The 7378-nt window shown below is 41.9% G+C and overlaps 1 protein-coding gene across 1 annotated transcript in view; it reads right to left on the bottom strand.

Moving 5' to 3' along the window:
* Positions 1–7378, bottom strand: part of LOC115128127 (transcription factor COE1-A-like) — a 124067-nt gene that overhangs the window by 22733 nt on the left and 93956 nt on the right. The window lies entirely within an intron of this gene.

Genomic DNA, 7378 nt, shown 5'->3' with positions numbered 1-7378 from the left:
AGCAGACCAAGGCTGGAATTGTCCCTCTGAACCTTTCTCCCACTTTCTCTTTCCCCACTTTCCCATTCTCCCACTTTCTCTTTCCCCACCTTCTCTTTCCCATCCCCTGCAGTCTCTCTCTGTCTCTCATTTTCTCTCTTTCACGCTCCTTCTCTTCTATTCTCTATTCCTCTATTTCTCTATTCTGTTCCTCTATTCTCTATTCCTCCATTCTTCATTCCTCAATTCTCTATTTTTCTCTTCTTCTATTCTCTATTCTTCTGTTATTTGTTCTATTCTCTATCCCTCTATTCCTGAATTCTCTGTTCCTCTATCCTATATTTCTCTGTTCCTATATTCTTCTATTCTCTATTCCTCTATTCCTCTATTCTCTATTAATCTATTTCTCAATTCTCTATTTTTCTGTTCTCTATCCCTTTATTCCTCTATTCTCTGTTTCTCTATTCTCTATTTCGCTTTCCTCCATTTTCTATTTCTCTATTATCTATTCCTCAATTCTCTATTCCTATATTCTCTGTTCCTCTATTCTTCTGTTCTCTGTTCCTCTATTCTCTGTTCCTCTATTCTATATTCCTCTATTCTCTATTCCTTTATTCTATATTCCTCTATTCTATATTCCTCTATTCTCTATTCCTCTATTCTCTATTCTCTATTATCTATTCCTCTATTCTATATTCCTCTATTCTATATTCCTTTATTCTATATTCCTCTATTCTCTATTCCTTTATTCTATATTCCTCTATTCTCTATTCCTTTATTCTATATTCCTCTATTCTTCTATTCTATTTTCTATTCTATATTCATATATTCCTCCATGTATCTATTTTTCTGTTCTCTATCCCTCTATTCCTCTATTCTCTGTTAATCTACTCCTCTATTTTTCTATTCTCTATTCCTCTATTCTCTATTTTTCTGTTCTCTATCCCTTTATTCTCTATTCCTCTATTCTTCTATTCTCTATTCCTCTATTCTTCTATTCTCTATTCCTCTATTCCTTTATTCTATATTCCTCTATTCTATATTCCTCTATTCTCTATTCCTTTATTCTATATTCCTCTATTCGCTATTCCTTTATTCTATATTCCTCTATTCTCTATTCCTTTATTCTATATTCCTCTATTCTATATTCCTCTATTCTCTATTCCTTTATTCTATATTCCTCTATTCTATATTCCTCTATTCTCTATTCCTCTATTCTCTATTTCTCTATTATCTATTCCTCTATTCTATATTCCTCTATTCTATATTCCTTTATTCTATATTCCTCTATTCTCTATTCCTTTATTCTATATTCCTCTATTCTATATTCCTTTATTCTATATTCCTCTATTCTCTATTCCTTTATTCTATATTCCTCTATTCTCTATTCCTCTATTCTATATTCCTCTATTCTCTAGCCAGAGGAAACTCTCATCCAGTAGAAAACCCACCGATAAAAGCAGCCGCAGGAGAAACAGAACAGACCAGCAGCTGATTGTCCTCAGAGAAGAAAACCCTATGAAGTATGTGTGTGAACAGTCTGGCTCTGTAGGCCCCAGCCAGGGTGTTTCCTGGGGGTGTAAGCACAGCTCGCCTCCCATCTGAGGAGACAGCTTGACCCACTGGCCCCCAGAAACAAGCATGCCACTGGAGAGACAGTGGACAAACTGTGGTCCTGCTACTGTAGGCCTGCCAGGTTCTTTATGATAGACCCCCAGACAGAAAACACACACCACAGATGTACAATGAAGAGCGGATAATCTCTATCATTCTCTCTTTCTCTCTCTACTGTATATATCATTCTCTCTTTCTCTCCATCTCTCCATCTCTTTCTTTCATTCATTCTTTCTTTCTTTCTTTCTTTCTTTCTTTCTTTCTTTCTTTCTTTCTTTCTTTCTTTCTTTCTTTCTTTCTTTCTTTCTTTCTTTCTTTCTTTCTTTCTTTCTGTCTGTCTGTCTGTCTGTCTGTCTGTCTGTCTGTCTGTCTTTCTTTCTTTCTTTCTTTCTTTCTTTCTTTCTTTCTTTCTTTCTTTCTTTCTTTCCCTCCCCTTCTCCCTCTCTTTTTGCTGTTTCCATTTCATACAATGTTTTGGACAGAGAGAAGGAAAAATAAGTGAAGAGAGAGGTTGACCACAGCAAATGGGAGACTGGAGAGATTGAGAAAAGAGGGAGATGAGAAAGAGATTATGTCAGACAGTGAAATGTCAGTACAGGCAGCTGGTAAATATATGAATCAAAACAATGAGAAGATCACATCTTCAATTATTACAGAGGAATAACAGTTGACATAATTTAGTCTTCTCTGACCCCTTTAAGCCTTAAGTAGGATTCAGACCTGGATTAGTCCTGCGTAGGGCTGTGGAGGTCATGACATTTTGTCAGCCGGTGATTGTCAAGCAAATAACTGCCAGTCTCACGGTAATTGACCGTTAATTAACATAAACACATTTAGCATCTCCTGGCTTCCACACACAGCCTACCAGCCGTTGATACAGACCTTTGGAACATCTACATAAAACATATATATAATAAACCCATGCAATACACCCTACACCAGTGGTTCCCACACTTTTTATAGTCTCGTACCCCTTCAAACATTCAACCTCCGTAGCCCCTCTAGCACCAGGGTTTACTCTGTTTTTTTCATCATTATAAGCATAACACGTGTGAGTTTTTGTCACAACCCGGCTCGCGGGAAGTGACAAAGAGCTCTTATAGGAACAGGGCACAAATACTAATATAATAATAATCAATAATGTTTCTCTTTATTTAACCATCTTACATATAAAACCTTATTTGTTCATCGAAAATTGTGAATAACTCACCACAGGTTCATGAGAAGGGTGTGCTTGAAAGGATGCACATAACTCTGCAATGTTGGGTTGTATTGGAGAGAGTCTCCGTCTTAAATCATTTCCCACACACAGTCTGTGCCTGTATTTGGTTTTCATGCTAGTGAGGGCTGAGAATCCACTCTCACATAGGTACTTGGTTGCAAAGGGCATCCATGTCTTAACAGCGCGATTTTCCAAGGCAGGATACTCTGAGCGCAGCCCAATCACATTTTTATTTGCCGTCTTGCTCACATTGAGGGAGAGGTTGTTGCTCTGGCATCACACTTCCAGGTCTCTGACCTCCTCCCTATAGACTGTCTCATCGTTGTCGGTGATCAGGCCTACCACTGTTGTGTCATCAGCAAACTTAATGATGGTGTTGGAGTCGTGTTTGGCCATGCAGCAGTGGGTGAACATGGACAATAATCTGAGTTGTCCTTATGTTCATTCTATAGCTAGAGGACTCCTTATATCTCCATGAGTGTGAAGTATCATTGTTTTGTCTTTATCTGTTCTAGTACTGTCGTTTTGCTAGCTTGGGCCATCTGCTTTAAGTGGTGCCTTTGGAACAACCAATCTGCGGTCATCTCAGCCTATGTTGCCCTTCCGTCCCTAGACTTATTGGATCTGACGGAGACATGGATCACCCCAGAGAACACTGTTACTCCAGCTCCTCTTTCTTCATCTGACTATGTTTTCTCTCATAGTCCAAGATCATCTGGTTGTCATGTGGTGGCACAGGTTTACTCAATTCTCCTAAATGGAGATTTTCTCTTTTCTCCCTCTCTCACCTGTCCATCTCAATTTAATTCCATGCTCTCACTGTCACCTGTCCACTCAAGCTTAACATTATTGTAATCTATCGTCCACCAGGTGCCCTTGGAGAGTTCCTCAATGAGCTTGACACCTTGATAAGCTCATTTCCTGGTGATGTCTCACCGCTCTTCGCACCTGGCAACTTCAACCTCCCGACGTCTGCATTCGATTAATTTATTCCCAACTCACTCTTTCCCCTCCTTGCCTATTTGGACCTCACCCTTTCCCGATCCCCTCCAACTGACAAGGTAGGCAATACGCTTGACCTCATCTTCACAAGAGGCTGCTCGCATACTAATCTCACTGCAACATCGCCCCCAGATCTCTGATCACTACTTTGTTTCCTTTTCTGCCTCCCATTCATCCCAAACCTAACCACCCAGCCCCTACCCAGATGGTCATGCGCCATCGCAATCTTCACTCTCTCTCTCCCATTACTCTCTCCTCTTCCATCCTATCATCTCTCTCTTCTGCTAAATTCTTCTCCCTCCTGTCTCCTGATTCTGCCTCTTTGACCCTACTCTCCTCCCTTTATGCATCTTATGACTCGGACTGTCCCCTTTCCTCCCGGCCGGTTCGGCCCTCCCCTCCTGCTCCGTGGCTGAGTGACTCATTGCGAGCTTACAGAACAGGGCTGCGGGCAGCTGAGCAAAATTGGAGGAAAACTAAACATCCGGAGCATCTATCATCATTTCACTCCCTCTTCTCTACATTCTCTGTATCTGCTGCTAAAGCCACTTTCTATCCCTCTAGATGTCAAGCTTCTGCCTCTAATCATAGGAAACTCTTTTCCACCTTCCCCTCCCTACTTATTCCTCCACCCCCTTCCCCTCCCTCCTCCCTCTCTGCGGACTACTTTGTCAACCACTTTGGTTGACGACGTCTGCTACTCATTCACTCAGCCTATTGATTCCACTGGTCTCACTCACACAGCACTACCCTATGCCCTGACCTCTTTCCTCCTCTCCACCCTTTCAGGGCTGGGCTGGTCTCAGGGTATGCACACACTTGGATTGCATTTTACTTGGCAGGCCGCTCCTACCAGGTGACGTGGAGAGGATCTTTGTCTGCACCACATACTCTCACTACTGGTGTCTCCCAGGGCTTGATTCTAGGCCCTCTCACTCTGCTCCGTCATTTCTCCACATGGTCTCTCCTATCATTCCTATGCGGATGACAATCAACTACTTTTCTCCTTCCCCCCTTCTGACAGTCAGGTAGTGACAAGCATCTCTGCGTGCCTGGCATAGATCTCCACTTGGATGTTGGCCCACCACCTCAAGCTCAACCTCGACAAGACGGAACTGCTCTATCTCCCAACAAAGGCCTGCCAGCTCAAAGACCTCTCCATCACGGTTGGCAACTCCACAGTGTCGCCCTCCCAGAGTGCAAAGAATCTTGGCGTGACCCTAGACAACACCCTGTCGTTCTTTGCAAAAATCAACGTGACCCGATCCTCCAGGTTCATGCTCTACAACATCTGTAGAATATGACCCTGCCTCACACAGGAAGCGGCGCAGGTCCTAATCCAGGCATTTGTCCTCTCCTGTCTGGACTACTGCAACTCGCGATTGGCTGAGCTCCCTGGTTGTACCATCAAACACCTGAAACTTATCCACAAAGCAGCAGCCTGCCTGGTTTTCAACTTTCCCAAGTTCTCTCATGTCACCTCACTCCTTCTCACACTCTACCGGATTCCAGTTGAAGCTCGTATCCACTACAAGACTACGGTGCTTACCTATGGAACAGCAAGAGGAACCAACCCGTTCTGCCACCTCATGTCTCTTGGCCCTCCCACCCCTACGAGAGGGCAGCTCCCGTTCAGCCCAGTCCAGGCTCTTCTCTGTCCTGACATGCCAATGTTGGAACCATCTTCCCCCCGAAGCTAGGACAACAGAGTCCCTACCCATCTTCCGAAAAACATCTGAACCCCTACCTCAGTATCAATCCTCCTCATCACTACGACCCCCCCACCCACCCCCCAAAAATGATATATAAAAAATAACACTTAACCAACACTTGCACTTGACCAACCCCTTCTAGCTCTGACTCTACTGATAGCTGCGTTATTGAGGAAAAATGTACTTCACATGCCTGTAAAATGTGGTTGACCCACCTAGCTACTTTAAGATGAATGCACTAACTGTAAGTCACTCTGGATAAGAGCGTCTGCTAAATGACTAAAATGTAAATGTTTGGCCCTGATCTGGCTGTGCCATATGCCTGTGGGCTACACAAGTTTCATTTAGCAGACAAGATTTGCTTAGAATTACGTGGCATAGTATGAAGAATAGTATGAACATAGCTGAATAATATATAAAGGATGTTTTCTCCAAACGATTTGAGGGACTGAACACATGCAGCTGTTCTGTGTTGAGCGGTTAACAAAGAAACAGGTCCTCCTATATGCTTCATTTAGAGGGATTTATGCAACTTTACCTGTTCTACAAACGTTGGGCTGTATGTTTTGATTTTAAATACATTCTAAAGCTGCAAGATGCCTCTCTACTGATGATTTGAAATACATTCTAAAGCTGCAAGATGCCTCTCTAATGATGATTTTAAACACATTCTAAAGCTGCAAGATGCCTCTCTAATGATGATTTTAAATACATTCTAAAGCTGCAAGATGCCTCTCTAATGATGATTTGAAACACATTCTAAAGCTGCAAGATGCCTCTCTAATGATGATTTTAAATACATTCTAAAGCTGCAAGATGCCTCTCTAATGATGATTTGAAACACATTCTAAAGCTGCAAGATGCCTCTCTAATGATGATTTTAAATACATTCTAAAGCTGCAAGATGCCTCTCTAATGATGATTTTAAATACATTCTAAAGCTGCAAGATGCCTCTCTAATGATGATTTTTAACACATTCTAAAGCTGCAAGATGCCTCTCTAATGATGATTTTAAACACATTCTAAAGCTGCAAGATGCCTCTCTAATGATGATTTGAAACACATTCTAAAGCTGCAAGATGCCTCTCTAATGATGATTTGAAAAATGTTGTATGAAAGGCATGAGCTCTGCTTTGTTTTCTTTGTGCAGGCTGTACACACTCCATCAGTCTCTCATTCACAATTTCACAAGCACTTAATGCCTCTAATAATCCGGCTGCATCCACTTTGTGTGACTGTAATGCCCCTAAATAAATCCAGGCCTTTTGCGGCCAGTGGCCGTTGTGCCCTTGGGCTGAGTATAATAATTATAATTCCCTTCTCCCGGTTGCGTGCTGAAACATGCCTCACTTACATGGCTCACCGTGAAAGGCTACAAGAGAAGACAGACATATTGGGGACACAACTGCGCGCGTTCTTATCCAATTCCAAGGCACATATTTAACATATTGGATGAACTGTCCACATTTACTTTTCGTCATTCAACAACATGAGTAGATCTACCGAACAGCAAAAGCACTAGCCAATGTCAATCTACTATCCCCCATAGTACAAACGTTTACCTATTATATTCTGTGCAAGAAATGAATATTCCAAATACAGTCTGGGACAGTTGTGGGATGCGCTAGATCCCAAATGAATACAACCACTAAAAACTAAAAAACTGTTTAAGCAATTAGCCTGATGCACCAGATGAGAACATTCACATTCACATTGATAAGCTATTTCTTCACATTATAAGTGCAGCAGCAATGCACACAGTTAGGCTCTATACCCATTGTAAAGTGGTTTACTGTGCTTTATTTGAAGAAGTTATTTGGCCACTTTAGTTGTGATACAAACCTTATC

The sequence above is a fragment of the Oncorhynchus nerka genome, linkage group LG6 (genome assembly GCF_034236695.1).
Source record: "Oncorhynchus nerka isolate Pitt River linkage group LG6, Oner_Uvic_2.0, whole genome shotgun sequence".
Taxonomy (NCBI): domain Eukaryota; kingdom Metazoa; phylum Chordata; class Actinopteri; order Salmoniformes; family Salmonidae; genus Oncorhynchus; species Oncorhynchus nerka.
Note: the sequence above shows the minus strand (reverse complement) of the source record. Positions and strands in the feature narration are given on the sequence as shown.